The sequence below is a fragment of the Callorhinus ursinus genome, unplaced genomic scaffold (assembly GCF_003265705.2).
Source record: "Callorhinus ursinus isolate GAN/ISIS: 27379988/994484 unplaced genomic scaffold, GSC_fseal_2.0 scaffold6, whole genome shotgun sequence".
In the NCBI taxonomy this organism is placed as follows: domain Eukaryota; kingdom Metazoa; phylum Chordata; class Mammalia; order Carnivora; family Otariidae; genus Callorhinus; species Callorhinus ursinus.
This window is the reverse complement of record NW_027397068.1, coordinates 58726621-58747298: the sequence shown is the minus strand read 5'-3', so window position 1 is coordinate 58747298 and position 20678 is coordinate 58726621. Positions and strand designations below refer to the sequence as shown.

Below are 20678 nucleotides of genomic sequence, written 5' to 3'. Positions count from 1 at the left end.
ACCCCCAACCACTCCAGTAACACTCAGTTTGTTTCCTGAGATTAAGAATTCCTCATATCAGTGAGGTCATGTGATACATGTCTTTCTCTGATTGACTTATTTCACTCAGCATAACACCCTCCAGTTCCATCCACGTCGTTGCAAATGGCAAGATCTCATTCCTTTTGATGGCTGCATAATATTCCATTGTGTATATAAGGTATCCTGGGTTCTGAGTGACTTAAACTTAAGCTGTTTAATTTTAACTTAAGCTGAAGATTTTTTTAGTAACAGGATGTTTCTTACCTTGGATAATTCCTGATCAAATACGTCCTGATTAGCTCCGCTATGATGTGCAGTGCCCCGAAGGCAGGGATCTAGTCAGTCTTCACAGCTCTGAGAATATTAAGTGCTCAGCAATTGTTTTTAGAATGAGTACCTGACTAAGTAAGTGACACATGGAGAAATAGACAAACACTGTGGTCCCAGCAAGGCCCATTCATAACTTCAGCCACTTCACATTTCACATAAAGGAGAATTCCATCATGCCTAAAAAGTACTGGTCACTTTTTTTTCACTCATTCATCAATTTCTGCCTGATCTCCTTAAATAGCCCAATGAAAATTTACTTTCCTCTTACAAAAGTACATTTCGTCATCCATTAGTAAAAAATAGTTAAGTACTAATACTTACTTAGGCTTCAGATTAACTGGGGAAACAATTCTTTTTCACCATGTGGCTTTTAGCTCTTTATGCAGGCACTTGCTGAAGGAAGAAGTAGACTACCCAAATTTCTTGTATCAACGCAGGATACCGAGAGCTAAGTGCTGAGTACATAGAAGGTAATCAATGAGTTTGCCTGGCTGATTTAGCTGGAGACTGAAGTCTCATAATTTTCCCACTAAGACCACTGTTTTAAGGAAATGAAGGATAAGATCCCAAGTTTAATGACTAGGGTCTCATCTTGTGCTTACTATTCACAGCACTAAACTTGGGCATAGACAACAGTGAGCATCCACACCAGCCATCTAAATGGTTCTAGAAGTACTGATGAGCAGCAGAGCAAATACCTAGCTACCATCTTTGAGGAAGATGCCTCCAAGATGGTTGTAGAAAAGTTCCTGAGAGCGATGGGGGAAAGGAGATAAACCTTTGTCTCTGATATGAGGTGCAAGAGAAGAAAAGGTACTGGGCAGCAATCAGGGTTTAACTAGGCTCTAACTTACCATCAGGGACACAGGCCAAGATGGGGAGCTGGTGTGGTTGCTCTTAAAGAAGCAATGAGCCATCCTATGGGTGCTTTATCTCCCTGAGTCTCAGTTCTGCTTTCAATTTGCTTTTTGCATTGTCTTTTCATCTTTTTTTTAATTTAAAATTTTTTTATGTTTTTAAAAATTATTTTATTTAAATTCAATTAGTTAACATATAGTGCATTACTAGTTTCCGACGTAGAGCTCAGTCATTCATCCGTTGCATATAACACCCAGTGCTCATTACATCGTGTGCCCTCCTTAATGCCCATCACCCAATTGCCCCATCCCCCCCCCCCCCTTCCCCCCCGCCAACCTTCACTTTGTTTCCTAGAGTTAAGAGTGTCTTGGGGCCCCTGGGTGGCTCAGTTGGTTAAGGGTCTGCCTTCGGCTCAGGACATGATCTCGGGGTCCTGGGATCGAGCCCTGCATCCAACTCTCTGCTCAGCAGGGAGTCCGCTTCTCCCTCTGACTCTCCCTCTGTGCTCTGTCTCTGTCTCAAATGAGTAAAATCTTTTAAGAAAAAGAGTCTCTTATCGTTTGCCTATGTCATTTCATCTTTATTAGTTTCCTGTTGCCACTGTAATAAATCACCACGAATTTAGTGGCTTATAACAACCTAGATTTATTCTTATAGTTCTGGAGGTCAGACATCTGAAATAAGTCTTATAGGATTAAAATCAAGGTATCAGCAGAGCTGAATTCCTTCTGGAGGCTTCAAAGGAGAATCCATTCCTTGTCTCTTCCAGCTTCTAGAAGCTTCCAGCCTTGGCTTATAGCTATATCACTCCAGTTTCCATTTCTGCTGTCACATTGCCTTTTCCTCTCTGACCTCCTTGCCTTCCTTTTATAAGGACTCTTGGGATTATATTGAGCTCAATTAAATAATCCAGGATAATTTCCCCAACTCAAGGGTCCTTAACTTAATCACATCTGCAAAGTCCCCTTGTCATGTAAAGTAACATATTGACAGGTTCTGGAGACTAGGATGCAGACCTCCTGGGGGGCTTGGGGGGGCACGGGGAGGAGATGTTTTTCAGCCTAGGACATCACCATTATCTTAACAAACTACATGTCATTAAGCAAGTCATTTTAAAAGTTCCCTCTCCCTGGGAATGTGCTGAAAGACAGCCCAGATGGCCCTGCTGCTCCTCTAGGTGCACCTGAGGTCTTAAATGGGGGCTAATGGGTAGAAAGCATGGTTGGTGGTGGGACGATACCAGAAAAGGCCCCGGTAGTGGGATCTGAGCAGGGAGTGAAAAGGTATTTAGCAGGAGAAAAAGAGTAGAGGGATTATAAAGAAGAGTTTCAATACCATGGACTTAGGGGACTTCCAAGAATCTAACTCTATATGGCATTCAAACAACTGGGTCTACGACGCCCCTGAGGCTAACACCAAAAGTGCTTAGGCCAATGTTGGGTTAAGAATTCAAAAATCTTTTAGCAAGAGCATAGCTGAAACTACGTGTTACCTACATGAGGCAGTTCTCAATCTTCCCAGCACTCCTTAAAGGAGCGGACAGCAATCAGCTCATAAGCAGCACTTCTCCCATTTCTCGGACACTAGACCGAGTAACTGTCTTCCTGGAATTCATTGGGTTTTCCCAATGACTACAATGGGTTCTCCCAAGATAAAAATGAATGGGCTCTTTGACAGTATGGAGAGTGAGAACATGGGAGGGGAAAAGATAGGCCAGGATTATAAAGATCCAGAGTATAGAGCAGGATGATGTGGCCTGGATATGGATGCTGGGAAGAAAAACAAAGGAAGGAGGGAGGCAGCAGCGAGGGCAGGACACTGGGCAGACCTGAAGGAGTGGGGGCCAGCTGAGTGGGTTCATAGGACTTGCCTCAAGTGCTGCAAAGCTCTAGAAACAGCCCCATGGTTGGATGCTGTGATTCTTACAGAGAGATTTGGTATTTCTATAGCTAAAGACCATTTACTTGCTGAAAACCCATTATAGCATCCATTCAGAAACGTTTGCTGTCAACATTTGTTACTTATACTCTGATGCAAACATAAATAAGATGGTGCATTTGCTAGTGAAGCTCAGGTGGATGAGAGCTTCTGCCACAAGCATAACCACCAAGAGGGAAACCTTCCGAGAAAGGATGAACAGCCTAGTTAGTCACCCTCAACTTGGAAAATGGAACATATAAAAAGACATGGTATCAAGACAGAGGAGACAAGGAATAGAATGATACAAAGATCTGGCTTGCTGGGGACAGGGCAAGTATTTTCCATGGCCAATTTTGCAAGACTGACTCTCAAGATTCAGTTACCATCTGCATAGTGCTATAAAGTATCTACAATTCATTTGAGATCAATTACTTACTAAGTTTGATGATTAGTAGACTGTCTTAACTCTATAGAATCTCTAGAAACTGAATAATTCTCCGATATGCTCATTCTTCAAAGTACTATTTTAAGCCCTCCCCCACCCCACCCCCCTGCGCCGAGTAGCGACTGCTTATATCAGAAATAGTTTGAGCCACTGGAAAACTTAAAAGGAGTTTGACAGAAACAAACTCTCCTCTAAGTGAGTCTACCTATAACCCACCTACTCAGTAGACAGGAAGCGGTAGGAAAAGGTTACAGAATTAACGTTAAAATAGTAACATCAGCTTGCAATGATTCACCAGTGTGTTTATCTTTAGAGGGCTAAATTAAGTGGAACATTCTGGCAACCTTCTTTTTCTTTATTCTAACAACATTCTTTTCTCTCTTTAAAAACAACAACAAAACAAATTCTAGTTCACGAAAGCCTTCGCTCAGGACAAGAACTGATGTCAAGCTCTGTTCCCTTGAAATTTGGATAACATTTTAAATTTGTCATTTCAAATGTGAACACTGAAGTCAAATCCATGGCTTGGAATTTTCAGTTTGTATCCGTTTAGCAAGGCATTCTACAGCGTTTGCTTTCAGCACATCTTACAGCTTGCTCTGTGAAAGCCTGAATTAAAAATATGTTAGCTCATCAGTCATTTGAGTCTGGAAACATTTAAATAATTAAGCTCCAAACCCAGTCAGCAAGTCAGCACCAGAGAATGCTCATGACCCTGGAGATGTCCCGGGCTCTGTCCACTCTGCTTCAATAGATCCAAAGACTCCCCCAGAGCTCAGTAAATGTGGCACAACCCCTCCTCCCCACCTAGTGGGATGAAACCCTCCATTTCAGTTTTATACTGAACAAAACTAGTATAGCTACCTCCATCCTTCACCTAATTATCCTTTAGTGTGTCATTTGACATACGTCCCTGAGCTCATATATATTTTAGAGGTCATCATATCATTGCACTTATTACCAAGCAACATCATTCCTTGGCCATCTATATTTTGCATCAAATGCGTCACACCTGATGAAGGTTCCTAGATTTGTTCTTACTACAAGAGTCTAAAATTGGCTTGCTTCTAAAACCTGCTCTGAGAATGTAATAGAAAAAGACCTGTTTTAGGAAGCTATGTGTTATTCATAAAATCATTATGTAATAGTCTTCATTTCAGAACTTCTTCCCTCAGCTGAGGCGTCCACAGAAGAGCAGACATCACCACTGACCCGCTTCGCCCCACCGATAGCCTGGTTAATTAGAGCAAAGCAGGGCCAAGAACTCTGTAGCGGCGCCAGCACGGTCTCCGAGCCCAAGGCAGGAGCCAAGCCCTGCTTGCCCAGAAGCGTGGGCTGTTGGCTCCAGACCCATTGACGGCAAGCTCTGGAGGAAGCCCACATGCCGCCAACTGGGTCCAGCCAAGGCCGGCACCGAAGCAGAAGCCTGGGCTTGCTTCCTGGACCATAATCAAGTCAAGGGCTTCTCCTACTCCACTTCCTCAGAGGCAGCAGTGACACCCCGTCTTCATTTAGAAGTGGATTAGTGGTGTTCAACCTATGCCAACCCCTGTGTATTGTTTCCAAATTCTGCCAGAATATTTCCATGGGTTCTCAATGCCAGTAGTTAACTTTTCATGGGTTTTCAGGTGAACAGCTTTCAAAAACACATTTATTCTCCACATTCCTTCAGGCAACACTCACTGAGCACCATCCTAGGCCGGCCATGGAGCCGAGCGAAAGGCTGACGCTCTGAGAAGTCACCGCGGGGCAGGGAGATGAGACAGGCCAAAGGTACAAGTGGAAACCCACATTCCACCTGTCTAAACATTGAGGTTATAAAGCAAGCTAAGAGACTATTAGAAGATGTTCTATCCTCCACTTAACAAATAAATGTACCTTCATAATGACCTGGAAAGTGGCCGCACTGAGAGTTGGCTTCTAGCCTGAGGCCCACCCTTCTCTGCTGCCCCCAGGCCTGTCCTGCTCTCTAAGAGCTGTGAGCTCTGCTCATACCCACATATGCACTTTCTGTCAGCACAGCCTGCTGACAGCCCCTCTTCCGGCTTGTGGCTACGAACCCCAGCAGTACAGTTCACCCTCACCCTCACAAAGAGGGGTCAAGGGAGGCAAACCAGACAGGCCTGGAAGTGGGCTGAGAGCTGTTTGGACCAGGAATTCCAGGCCCCCGGATACCTGAGGCATGGCCCCGGGAAGGGGGTCCAGGCTCCAGGTGGCACATTCCCTGCTGTGTAAGAGGAAGGTTAACTGGAAGAGGCCAAGCCCAGAGCAAAGGTGACCTTGTGCCTGAGTCTCAAGGTGGCACTGGGTTCATCACCTGTGTATACTGGCATCCTCTGAGAAGTCCCTAATCCCATTTGGCCTTCACTGGCCTCAGGCCAGAGACCCATGGAGGTCACTGCTATATCCTGCCTCCCTCCCAAACTTTCCAGCTGCCTCCGGTCTAGGGCCTCTTCCGTGCCACTTTCATGCTATTCTTGGGTGCTTGGGAAGGAACATTCTGTTGCTCTCACATAACTCTGGGCCGGGGAAGGCAACCTCACTGCTCCCCTGGCCCCACAAGCTCGTTCTCGGCTCACGTGCCACATCGAGGGCAGAAGGTGATGGCACTCAGGCAACCTGCCTAGACTGCCACACCGATGTTTCTTTCTCTTTGTCAACCTGCCTGACACAAGGTCACACCAACAGTGTCCTGAATGGATCTGAGTCCATCTGCCTCCTTGAGTATCTACAAGCAATCCTTTCCAGTCTTTTACCCTATGCCAGGCCTCAGCTTCTGAAACTCCAAAGTCAAGAGTTGGCTTCACTGTTCTCTGCTTGCGGCTCAGTCACCCTCTCCTGAAGAAATGAGTGCAGAAGGCCCAGCTGCCTGGGCAAAAGGAATGTCACAAGGCACCAGGAATTACAGAAAAAAAAAATCTGTCAGTACCTCAAAATATTGTCTCAAAAACTCCAATAAAATTATTGTGAGAAATGCTAACCTTTGTATGCAAATACAATTAAACTGACCCACTGTGCACAGGATATAAATGTTGAGTTTTTCTGGTAATGGGCATGGATTTGTTCTACTTCATCCATGGTTTCAGCCAGTGCACCTTGTGACTAGCACATGCATGGAAAGATGGCCATCTGGAATCAGGGGAAAGGACAAGCCCATGCAACAGGACAAATCAGTCCATCCTCATGCAGACATCATAATGGACTGTCCTTGCGACCTGAATTTTTTTTTTTTTACCACAGTGACCTCAGCTAATAAGACACAGGGCCTTTTCTTGTTTAGATCTTCAGATACAACATATAAGACAGCTTGTTCCTGTTACTAAAGAAATACATAAGTAAGTAAATAAACAGAAAGTCTTTGAACTGGAGTCATATTTAAACCTATAAAATTTCCTGAGTAGTCTTTGCTTGACAGTATTTCCTTTATTTTTCTTTCTCAATAGCACCCACTCATGATCGCAAATGCCTATTGACTGCAAAATCCAGAATACTGTAATTAGCTTTCCAACATTGATTTTATATTAAGGCACACAAATAATGTAGGGGATGTGAAATGCTATGTTTCTCTTGATTAGTGTCTTAAAATAACAGATGTAAGCAGCCACATGCTGATAGACATTTGCTCCAAGAGTACATTTAAAATCAGAGGCTGACATTCTCCTCTGAACAACCCAACCAGAAGCTCATTAGGACTTGTGTGAAAACCAGCATGTTTTTATGAATGTGGATCCTTCAGCTTCGCAGTGGTATTCCTGAAAGGCACTGGCAGCACATGAAAAGTTCTAATGAACATAAGTCCAAATATAGGGAAGGCACCACAGTAAAAATCAGTTTTATAGAAGACCTGTAGATTTAAGGAATGTAAGACCACACAAAATTCCACATCTTACGTAAATCAAATTCATCTTCAAATAAGTACATTTTCTTCAATCACTAAGTACAGGTAAACTGATCAATTTTAAACTCTTCTTATCATGAACTATAGTCGCTGAGCATAGAGTTTTAGTTACTGTAATATTCTGTACTAAATTCAACCCCGTGATTATTATATTTTCCAATACATTGTTGGGTTAGGTTATAAGTATTTTGTTTAGGAATTTTCCATCTGCTCTTATGAGTGAGATTAGTTTGTCATTTTCCCTTCTGGCCTTAGAATGAGTTGGGAAAGGGGCGCCTGGGTGGCTCAGTTGGTTAAGCATCTGTCTTCGGCTCAGGTCATGATCCCAAGGTCCTGGGATCAAGCCCTGCGTCTGGGCTCTCTGCTCAGTGGAGAGTTGCTTCTCCCTTTCCCTCTGCTGCTCCCCCTGTTTGTGCTCTCTCTCTCTGGCAAATAAATAAATAAAATCTTTTAAAAAAAATGAGCTGGGACATGTTTCATCATCTTCTGTAATACGAGGTAGTTTGTGTAAGATTAGTGTTGTGGGCTGAATTGTATCCCCCAAATTCATATTCAAACTCCCAGCACCTTGGAATAGGACTGTATCTGCAGACAGGACTTTTAGAGATGATTAAGTTAAAATGAGGCCCTTAGGGTAAGCTCTAATCCAATGTGACTGGTGCTCTTATTAGATGAGGAATCTGGACCCACAGAGAAGACCAGAGATGCTCACGCATAGAGGAAAGACCTTACAAGGACAAAGCAGGACAGCAGTCTTCTGCAAGCTGAGGAGAAGCCTTGGAAGAAACCAAACCTGCCAACGCCTTGACCTTGGACTTCTCCAGAACTGTGAGAAAATACATTTCTGTTGGTTAAGCCATCCAATCTGTGGCATTCTGTTACGGTAGCTCTAGCAAATGAATACAACTAAAATGACTTGTTCCTTGAATGCTGAGTTGAACTCACTAGTACAATCTTCAGGGTCTGGTGAAACATTCTGATCATTGATTCAAATTAGTTAATAATTATAGGATCTTCCAACTTTCTATTTCTTCTTGAGCCAGTTTTGGTAAGTTAAATTTTTAAGGAACATGTACATTAACTCCATTCTCAAGGTTAGAGATACCAGCTTTGCCTATAATAGCTTCTTACTCTTTTAATCTCTGTAATCCCTACAGGTGTGTTCCTTTCCCATTTCTAATATTGTTTATTTGTGCTTTTCTTCTCTCTCTTGTGGATATTTCCAGGTATGTCATTTCCATTAGGCTTTTCAAAGAACCAACTTTTGGCTTTGTTGATCCTTGCATATTTATTTTCTGTTTCATTAATTCTTACATTTATCTTTATTATTTCCTTCTTTCTGCTTTCTCTGGGTTGACTCCAAGAAAGCCTTACTCTGAGGATTGACATTTGGAACATCTAGTGTCAATTAGTGGTTTTCAAATTCTGCTCAGCAAGCTTTGCACCGTGGCAGTATCGTAGTCAATGAGGTTTATCCGAGGCGCGATTATTGCTAATTGAAAACTTTTCTCAAATTCTGCTCAGCAAGACCCTGGGATATTCTTTGGTGGTGTCTCAGAGATTTCCTGACTCCCACTGAGAAAGCTTAGCTGTTTTAATCTAAGCAAGTCTACTTTTGTCAGTTTTACGTGTGAGACTTCCATAAAGTTTGGGGGGGGGATGGTTGCATTCTCTGTTTTTAAATTTGAAGACTTCAGAGGGACTAAGCTAATGAGATCTGTTTCTCCCATATCATAACTTTTAGTACTTATAGATATACATATTTCTATTGACAACATAGTGAGTTACAAAGTACCAATTTATAGCTGGGGAAATTTGTCCACATCTGTCAATGCCAGAACCCTTCTAAACTGGGATTCTATAATTCTATCTACTTACATAAGATCGATGATCTTAAGTATAAAAGGTTTTAAAAGATCTTTCACTGCCGGTAATATTTAGAATTTGTGCTGAGTATTGGACTAATTTTTTTACTCTAAATAACCCTTCAGGTAGAGGTCCTACAAAGGATGAAAGAATAGGGTTTCTTAATTTCAAAACAGACAATTTTCTTGCTTTCAAATATCTCATTAATTTGTTGCATATGTCCCTGAAATAGTGTCCCAGCTTTTTTGTCAACAGACTCCAGACTTAATCTTTTAATTTCATCTTCCATGAGTTGCTGACAGGCTTTTGGTACAATTATTCCATTATAGGTCACTGCCATAAACTATTTCATGTTACTGAGAGATGAGTTAAGAGTAATGTCAGATTGGAGAAAAAATAATGTCAGATTGTATTTTTTAATATAAAACTCTAGATAACATAAATTCATCTGATATGGGCCTTTGATTCCATGGACAGAAATAATTTATGGACTTAGCTATATGATTTGACATAGATAGCCTAGAAATGTTTCTTTAATGTCTTATCATATATCATTGTCAAAAATTAAAGAGTGATTTCTTAGAAAAATAAATTAAAAACTCAAATGCTATAGACCAGGACTGAATCTTAGTTACAACTCCCCCCACCCTTTATACTTGTAGCTAAGTAATTTGATTTATAATTTAGAATAATTACAGGGCACCTGGTTGACTCAGTTGGAAGAACATGGGATGCTTGATCTCAGGGTCATGAGTTTGAGCCCACGTTGGGTGGAGAGATTCCTTATAAATAAATAAAATAATTTTTAAAAATTAGAATAATTATCGTGTCTTTCCTTCATGGCAAACAGATGATTATCTGTCTTCATGCATATGATGTGGGTTTCACAAACCAAGAACAGTAATGAGCTTAACCCACTAGCTAATTACTATCAGAAAAAAAAAAGTCTCAATAATAACACAAATCTCATTTGCTGACTTAGACAATCTTCGATGTTGTAACATATGGCGTTAACATCATTGAATATGGGCATACTTTCAGAACTTTTGAGAAAGACATATTTCAGCTAATGCTGCATGATGGACCCATGTCAGGTCTAACCACAATTAGACCTACCATGCTTCCTTTGAGCTGTGTGGCCAGTTGGTACTATTTACCCTTAAAATTACCCTGGATAGAAACTTCTCTTCCATTTTATATGATACAGAAGGCCCAGGTCTCTGGGGCCCCTGGGTGGCTTGGATGGTTAAGCATCCGCCTTCGGCTCAAGTCATGATCCCAGGGTCCTGGGATCGAGCCCCGCATCGGGCTCCCTGGTCAGAGGGGGTCCTGTTTCTCCCCCTCCCTCTGCTTCTCCCCCTGTTCATGTTCTCTCTCTCTCTCTCTCTATCTCTGTGTCTCAAATGAATAAATTAAAAAATAATAAAAAAATAAAGAAGGCCCAGGTCTCATCCAAGCACGTGATAATGTGTTTCCGAGGTTTATGTTTTGTTTTAAGGAAAAAGGAATCTGTCTCTTCCACGAATCGCTAGCAGCCCCAGCTTAAAATCCCCTGTTGCTGGGCTCACCAGCTCCCATTAAGCCTTCAGTACAACATTAATTTGCTGGCCAAATCTAACTGCAAAACAAATCACCTTCGAAGTCCCATTATCCACATCATTTTGAGAACAGAGTCACTCATGTAGTTTATTCACCCACGAACATTGTTTGAGCACCTATCAGGTGCCAAGCCCAGTGATAGCCAGGAAGATCCCTCCCTTCGAGAAGCTTGCTCTCTAGTTGGCTTCATCTTTTCAAAACCCTGTGTTCCCAAGACAACACCATCAGCCTCCTATATTGCTCCCTGAGCTACGGAGCCACGCCTGTGGTTTCCGGCTTGCTAGGCGCTCTGGCGACTCTGGTTCTGAATCCAGTTTCCCACTCCTTCGGCTCTAGGTTAACAGTGAACCTGCTTCCCTAGTTCTGATGTGTTGTCCTTGCCCTGTCTGGTATCTCAGCTTCCACTCTGATTAGAGATTTTGCCTTGGTTAAATCAATCTCACCCCAAGACGGAGAGTCAGTTCCAACCCCTTCCTAGCAGCCAGAATCCTGCTGCAATGGACAGACCTGCTTCCTAACAGTGACTCCTGAGCTGGGTCTCCAACGTCATCCCTCCCCCACATTCCCTCTCATGTTGGCGCAGGTGTGGTTCCCACCCTGCTGAGTCCCACTGTCAGTCCCTGCAGATCATTAAGACTATGATTCCCCTCACTGTTCAGGTCCAGTGCTGTGCCTGGTCCTGCTCATCAACTATGCGGTAATTGCTGATTAAATATCATGGTTTCCCCCAGAGCAGGACTTCAGTTTAATCCACATAATCCATGGCACTGAGGTCAGGAACTATGTCTTTAAAAAAATCTGTATCCATAGCACTTGGGAGTACTTGAAATGTAGTAAGTCTCAGATCCAAGAAACCCTTGTTGAATGAAAGAATGAAGTTGTACAGGCAGAAAGGAAACACTTTAGCTCTTGCTCTCACCATTAAGACATGCCTTCCAATTAAGACAGACGTGCCTTATGGCTCTGTTATTGCTCGATTTGATGGTATTCCTATTCTATAGACCTCTTTTCACAAGTATTTGCCAGATTGCCTGCCTCTGTGGGGGAGCAAAGTCAAACACATCATCGTGTCACTTAGCAACTTCAGGAGAAACCTCCGGAGTGTTAACCAGTGTTTTACCAACACTGAAAAGTGAGACAGGGATTGTGTCTTCTCTGTAGATGGTTCTGTGCAGACGACAACCTGAGAGAGCAGCAAGCATGTACCCCTGTAATCCAACCCGACGCGGTTTGACAAGCGCTTTCATTAACCAAATCACTGTTTAGTAGAAAATATTCCATCTTCTCAATTCATAGAGATGAAAGGATTGTGGAGGCATGTTCTTCATTGCTACTGTGAAATGTGCAATCATGCTGGAATCCCTGGTACGTAAGTGGCCTGTATGCTGGTTCTAACAGCATAAATAGTTGACACATAATTACATCCAAAAACAGGAACAGAAATTTACTAACTCCTAAACTCCCTGAGAACTTCTTACACCCAGAATAGAAAGATTCAGTATGGTGTTTCTAATTCAAGTAGGTGAATGTTGACTGCATTTTAAAGTGCATCAGAATCTGAATTTAAAGTCTATCTCGGCAAACTATTATTTATACATTTTTACATTTTTAGACTCTTATACTTAATTTTATACTTAAATTCTTTGTAGACTTTTCTCTTTCATTACAGCTGAATCCTCCAACAATATCTTGGCAAGACTTTGCCAAGTCTTGATGTATTCAAAAATACATCAAGTACCTATTTGAACAGAATGCTGAATACATCAAATATCTATTTGAACGGAATGAAATATTTTTGTGTAGCTAAATAATTTGGAGAGCTGAACACTGCCATTTTAACGAGCAGTTTTTGATCTTGCTCTTATCCCTTAATATTATATGGGGAACATAACCTCATGTCATTAAAACTGTTCATAAATGTAAATAATACTGTACAATTTCTATCATTTACTGGTTCACCGCCCTATTCTTGGGTAGGAAGACTGTTCTATTTTAACAACACTATGATGAGTAGCATTATATGTCCATATCTGATCATTCTTTAATAAAAAATTATAGAAATCAAATTGCTAAATAAAAGAGAATGAAAGGTTTTAAGGCTTTTGGGTAAACAGCCAAATTGTTTTCCTGGTCCCTGCCATGGAATCAAATTACCTGCCTCCTCTACTGCTGGTATCCATTGTCTATGTCGATAATTTGGAATCTGATTTTTTATTACTTATTTTCCTTCTGATTTCCTCTCCTTGTGACTTGTCTCTCGGTGTATTTTGTCATTCTGATTTGTAAGCTCATGTTCAGGTGAGCATTCATGGCAATCGCATGAAGCTTGGGCTGAGGTTCCATTTCCAGAAAGGACTGATTCTGGATTGTATGTAGCAGGAGCCCATGGTGCTCTGGTCCAGAACCACTTTAAGTTATTTGTTTGGCTTGGCATTTACAGGCCCAAACGAGTAACTGCATGAGGGTGGTTCTACGGTTATACATTTTTATGGGAGGTTTTTTTCCCAACCATAGCCTAGGAGGAAATAGGTAAGTTTCCTGGTGTCTCTTTAATGACAGATTTTTTTTTCTAGCTCTCCCTTTTACTAAGGGTGCAGCCCTTTATCCAGGGTTGATGTGACACCTAGCATTAAAACCCAAGGCCCTGGTGCCCATGCCCAGGAGGCTGCCTTACCATCTCCATGTCTGATTGCAGAAACAACTGGATTCATTGGAGGTGACTCAGCAGACAGCCAGATGAGGAGAGAATGGCCTGTTATACTCACCTTCATACCTCCCACCCCTATGTTCTAGGTTGATTAGAGATATCCACAGGGTTTATGCCATCGTTAATAGAGGGGAAACAGATGACCTTGTTCTCTGTCCACCTGCAGACTAGAAAACTTCACCCAAGGCCCTAGACTACTGATAAAAGTTGTCAGTGTCTTCCATGCCTGTTTATCACTCTGGTGTCCAACCCCATCTGGTTTTGGCCCCGAAGGTTTCCCCACATTTTTAAAAAAGATATTTCAGCTAGACATTTAAAGGGCTGTATTTCTATTTCTTACTCCGATTTATGGGTATTGTGTCGTGGGAGCATACTTCAGACTATCTAGTTGGTCATATTGCCAGAAGAGGTCCCATCTGCAATCTCTAGACCTCCTGTCACTTCCCCGAAAGTGTTAGACCCCAGTTTTACCTGCAGCCCCTGCCTCTTAACGCTCTGGGCCACTTCAACATTTATGTGCATAACCCATCCAACATCTTAGCCTCTCCCATCCAAGTACTAACCAGGCCCGACCCTGCTTAGCTTCCGAGATCAGACGAGATCGGGCGCGTTCAGGGTGGTATGGCCGTAAACACATCTTAGCCTCTCGATTATATGACTGTCTCATCTTTAGTGACCTTCATCTTCCTGGTCCTCAGCTACCTACATGATGCCTCTCTTCTACCACATCAGTGGCACCCCCTTCAGAAACTTTAATTCCATCATCTTAACTTCAGACCACAGTCTCTTATATTTCCAATTCTCTTATTCAGTTACCTCTTTGGTATTTCCAGATCCTCGATTCCTCCTTTCTCCTTATCTATCACCTGCATCCAACCCATTTCACCCTAGGGGAAGCTCTCAACCCATGCATGTTCCCCCACTGCCCTTCAGTTGTACCTGCCTAAACAGAAAACCCAAACTCTGTGGATCTAGCAGTCTGCCTTTTCCACACCTTCCCCTGGGCTGCTGGGAAAATCCACACAATCCATACAGATTGTGCCACTTGGAGTCAAGTTCTGTATCTGGTTGCTTTAAACTGCTTCGTGATTTGGGGCACCTGGCTGGCTCAGTTGGTAGTGCATGCGACTCTTGATCTTGGGGTCATGAGTTCGAGCCCCAGATTGGGTGTGGCGCCTACTTAAAATACATAAACAAACAAACAAACAAACTGCTTAGCAATTCTTGTAAATATCCACGGTGAATTCTCTCTTCTGTGATACACAACGACCAGCTCAAACCTTCTCCAACAAACTCTGACTCTCTGTAGCCCTGAACGAAAGAACTGTCCTCCTACCTCACAGAAGACACGGAAGCCATCAGAAGAGAACGTCACCTTTCCTGCCACCACATTTCAACCTAACTAACTACACTGTGGTAGGCAGCTGGTCCCTGAGGATTCCTACTTCCTGGTATTCATACTCCTGGGTAATCCCCTCCCTTTGACTGTGGGCTGGACTGACTCCCTTCTAATGAAGAGTCCAGCAAAGGTGACAGGCTATCGCTTCTGTGATCAGCTTACACAAAGACTATGACTTCCACCTTGCTTCCTCTCCAGCTCACTCTGCCATGTTGTGAGCTGCCCTATGGAGAGGCCCAGGTTGCAAGAAACTGAGGGTGGCCTGTTGGACAACTGCCAGGGAAGGACTGAGGTCAGCCCGACAGCTCACAAAAACCGGAATCCTGCCAACACCCTTGTGAGTGAGCTTGGAAGCAGATCCTTACCCAGTTGAGTGTGGAAATAAGTACAACCAGCCATATTTCTTGATCGCAATCTGTGAGAGATTCTGAGTCAGAAGTCCCAGTGAAGATATGCTTGGAGAACTCCTGACCCACAGAATAAATGCACGATAAATGCATTGTGTAAAACAGTCACATTGTGGGGTAATTTGTTACACAGCAATAATGAATATACACACCCACTCCTCCTTCCTGCCATTCCTCTTGTTGCAATGGAAAAGGAGCCTCTCTTCTAAAGTAGACTCCACAATCTATGGAAGAGGTCCCCTCCCTTCTCCTCCCCCCAGGTCTTACTGGTCCCCCACAAACAAGCCCCTCCTTCAAGATCTTGCCTGAGTGTGGGAGTCTCATCACACTTGTCCACTCGTAGCTTACCTCATCTCTGTTTGCCCCAAGGGTGTAAGCTCTGTGAAGACAGAAGCTATGCTAATCTGGTTCATTGTTTTATCCTCAATTCCTACCATCATCCTTTGAACACAGAAGTCCCTTCATAACAATATAGTGAGGGCGCCTGGGTGGCTCAGTTGGTTAAGTGACTGCCTTTGGCTCAGGTCATGATCCTGGAGTCCCGGGATCGAGTCCCGCATCGGGCTCCCTGCCGAGCAGGGAGCCTGCTTCTCCCTCTGACCCTCTTCCCTCCCGTGCTCTCTAGCTCTCATTCTCTCTCTCTCAAATAAATAAATAAAATCTTTAAAAAATATATAGTGAATGAATATATCATGAATGGATATTAAAAAGAGTTCTTGGAGACAGTCCCTAAAATTTCTTTGGTGTTGGTTAGCATTACCATATCACCTGTTTTATTTTATTTTTTTTAAATAGCAGTATAAACTTTTATTTATTTTTAAATTTAAATGCAATTAATCAACATATAATGTATTATTAGTTTCAGAGGTAGAGTTCAGTGATTCATCGGTCTTATATAATACCTAGTATTCATTATATCATGTGCCCTCCTTAATATCCATCACCCAGCTACCCTATTCCCTTACCCCCTTCCCCTCCAGCAACCCTCAGTTTGTTTCTTGTGATGAAGAGTCTCTTATGGTTTGTCTCCCTCTCTGATTTTGTCTTGTCTTATTTTCCCTCCCTTCCCTTATGCTCCTGTTTTCTTTCTTAAATTCCACATATGAGTGAGATCATATGATAATTGTCTTTCTCTGATTGACTTATTTTGCTTAGCATAATTCCCTCTAGTTCCATCCATGTCGTTGCAAATGGCAAGATTTCATTTTTTGATGGCTGAGTAGTATTCCATTGTATATATATATATATATACCACATCTTCTTTATCCATTCATCTATCAATGGACATCTAGGCTCTTTCCACAGTTTGGCTATTGTGGACATTGCTGCTATAAACATCAGGGTGCACGACCCCTTCGGATCCCTACATTTGTATCTTTGGGGTAAATACCCAGGAGTGCAATTGCTGGATCATATGGTAGCTCCATTTTCAACTTTTTGAGGAACCTCCATACTGTTTTCCAGAGTGGCTGCACCAGCTTGCATTCCCACCAACAGTGTAGGAGGGTTCCCCTTCCTCCGCATCCCCGCCAACATCTGTCGTTTCCTGACTTGTTAATTCTAGCCATTCTGACCGCTGTGAGGTGGTATCTCATTGTGGTTTTGATTTGTATTTCCCTGATGCTGAACATGTCACCTGTTTTAAACCCTAAATATGAAAATTTAGTTAAAAACTATACACATAACAGAGTAATTTGCTGAAATTGGTGTTTTGGTTAGATTTTTGTTGTTATTTTCCACTAATGACTCATGCTCCTCCCAAATGAAAATATTTTCCTTCCTTCAGCCAGGACCTCCCTTAGCCAATAAGGCTCTTTTATGCAAAAATTTTTAAAGAGTGCCTTTCCTCTTGGCAGCTTGTCCAGCTTGGAAAACCATGTACAGGCTGGATTTCCAGCCACATTCTCTCCCATGGCCAATGCTCTTGTGCAAAGAACAACCTACACATCCTTACATTGCTACCCGGCTCAATCCTTCTACCAGGGAAAGCCCAGGGTTGGGTATTGCTCTCTTGAGTTCTGAGCTCCCTTGCCTCCCTGAGGAAAGTCAAGAACCAATAAGAGTTGAATTAAACTAGATTATCCAAGAAGTGGGAAGATGGAGGATGATGCTTTGCATTGGAAAGGGGGAATGGGTAAATCTGGCTATGTCTTCCCTACCTAGGTGATGAAAATGGCAGGTTTGGGGGGCCCATCTCCAGCAGCCACAGAGTCCCCCACAACACTGCACTGTTTGGTGAGGGAGCAAGTGTAATAGTGACCACAAAGGGCAGAGAATGAGGCTCCTTCCCTTGTTGTGCCTGTATGGCTACTGATAGAACCCACGAGCGGGGAAGACGGACAGGCAAGTAGATGGATTCTGGAAGTCTCATCAGTGCTGGCGAATGAATAAGGATGGACCAGACTTCGATTAATTTAGAAGGATAAATAATTAGACCTCACCGGCACAGTATATTATATCATTACCTCTATACCCATATTTCCCTCACTGGACCTCATACATACCCCTTGTTTCTAGCTGCATTCCCTAAATCATTGCTGAGGTTCTGCTGATTCGGATTTAAGCTTTTTAAATAGGCGCTCCATGGCTCTCCCTGCATCTCTCCCCCTCACTTCTTTTTCCCCACCTATTATGGGATTACCAGATAAACCCCTTTCAAACATGACTTTCAGGATATCACTTTGGCACACAAACATTTTCACCTGCTCCCCACTAAGTAGAGCCTGGAGTTCAAAGTCTTAGCCTGTGGTTCAAGGCCCGGCACAATACGATCTCAATATACCCACCTGGCTTCACGCCCTAACCTGTGATACCAGCCAAACTGAAAATTCTCATCTCTGTGCCTCTGCCCATTCCGATTCTTTCTGGTTGGGGTTTTTTTCCACCCCTTCTTCTTCCTTTTTTTTTTTTTAAATCAAAATCTTACACAACCTTTAATACATTAATGGTTAACACATTAACATTAAAATGTATCTTTCTCTGGAAGCCTTTCCAAACTCTTTAATGCCTAGAGCCCTTTTCTTGTCTTTTATATTGTTTGTGATCATAATTCAATTTCCCTATGTTATGTAATATTTGATTTTAAATATTGATTTCACTGTGAGATCCTCGGGGCAGGAACCAGAGCAAGTTGTCTACCTTCATGTGCCTACCACGTTGCCTAGCACAGGGTTCTGCACAAAAACGAACAAAAGATTGGTTCTTCCTTTTACCAGAAGATCCACCATAACAAAATTTCTGGTGGACTTAAAATACGACTTTTAAAATTAAAAAATATATATATTTTTACATTCCATTCAACTTCTCAAAAAGAAGGTTTTTTTTTGACCTAACTATAAAGTTTAATCATAAACCTGGGACGCCTGGGTGGCTCTGTCGTTAAGCGTCTGCCTTCGGCTCAGGTCATGATTCCAGGGTCCTGGGAGAGAGTCCCACATCAGGCTCCTTGCTCAGTGCAGAGCCTGTTTCTCCCTCTCCCTCTGCTGCTCCCCCTGCTTGTGCTCTCTCTTACAAATAAATAAAAATCTTAAAAAAAATCATAAACCTGAAAGGTGCATCTTAGCAAAATTAAAGAAGATAAGTATATAATCTGATATAGAAGTTTTATGTTTTGGGGGGATGGTTTTACATAGAATATACCTACAATATAAGCTATGTCATAGAAAATCTGGTCCTTTTCAAGGAATATTAGGTTATTAACTTTAAAAAGAACAAATATCACTTCTTTCGGCTTATGTTTTAAAACTGGAAAGGTAAATATTAGAAATAAACCTTCCACTTGAAGCCGTTTGGTAGTAATGAACTCTATTTCTAAAAAATAATAAACGTAAAATCTGTTAAATGTTTTATTTTCCTGTATTTTTAAGCACAGCTCCTTCTTGAATGAACGAAATTCCACAAAATTTCTTTTCCAGGAATAGAAATGACCTGTGACTTGTAAAATATGTAATCCAGAATATACAAGAGAAGAGAGACCTACCAAAGCTAGGTGGTGAGAGCCGAGGGTTACACAGCAGCCTCTCTCCCTAGCCAGGCCCTGGATGTGGCTGGACTTAAAGGTGCCTAAGAGAATCAGGCTTGGACCTCAAATCCTGTCATACACAAGAGTCACTTAATGTGGAAGACACCAAATTTGGAGAGCCTCCAAATTTCCAGCCAACATAAGCAAAAACCCTATGGATATAAAGATGATAACATCTACGTTAGCTCTGTTGGACATCAATTCAAAACAGATTAATATAGCCAAGGGCATTCACTTTCTCTGACATATCTCATTCCAGAAATGTGATTACGCCCTATTAGCTGAAAACAGCAACTCAAAAACTTGCTAAAATTTTTTTTAAACAATTGTCCACAGACTGGACACAGATTTTTTTTTCTAAAGTGAAAACAAATGTCCAATTAGGAAGACTTAATGTACTTAAGAATCAATTGTATTCTGAAAACAATTTACCCTAAGAGGAACTGGATTTTTATTTAACAAAACGGTCTGATAATGGTTTTAATAGACTGGAAGATAAATAAACATTAAGTAGGTAAAAACAAAAAGTAATTCATCTAATATTGATTCTCTGGGACTACAGTACTTTACAAGAGAAAAAATTCAAACAACACATTTATAGGTACATCTGTCTTTTCAATAGAAGTTATTAAGTGCAAATACTAAGTCTCTTGTGTCTGACAGTACATTTGCTGATCAGTATGACCACTACTCCATCTAGTGTCCAAACTGCAAACAGCGGCTAAGGAGAGATTTTTCTGCAAGCCCGTCTCTGAATGCCATTTTATATACTAGTGTTTGGAAAATAGTTTATTACAAAGAATATAAAAGACAGATTGTTTACATATAAACTGTTCAGCACTATAACATTTCACAGTGTGTTAAGGAAATTAAGATCTGGTGCCTATAAAGTATCATACAAACCATATAAAACAATTTTTTGAACCCAGGTAAAGATGGGACTGTTTTTTTTTTTTAAGACTTTTTAAGTCTTTTAAAGACTTCGTAAAGGAGAAAGTTAAGATAGTACATTGAACAGTAGCTAGGAATCATGACATTCATAGAATGGGGGGAAATAATTGGCAGATATAAAGTCAAACATAAAAATATGAAAATATATGCAAGAGAGTAATTTGTTACTGGTTGGAAATGCTTTTGGAGTCATTGATGATTATTTGTTTATTTGTCTAATTATAGCTCTTAATTATTTCAAGTGGATATTTTGTTG

At 41.7% G+C, this 20678-nt stretch overlaps 1 protein-coding gene and 1 pseudogene across 7 annotated transcripts in view; one reads left to right on the top strand and one right to left on the bottom strand.

The window, feature by feature from the left end:
- The window catches only part of PHACTR2 (phosphatase and actin regulator 2), a 261006-nt gene that overhangs the window by 200452 nt on the left and 39876 nt on the right, over window positions 1-20678 (bottom strand). The gene's annotated exons all lie outside the window — the stretch shown is intronic.
- Window positions 8908-9033, top strand: LOC112819482 (U4 spliceosomal RNA; annotated as a pseudogene).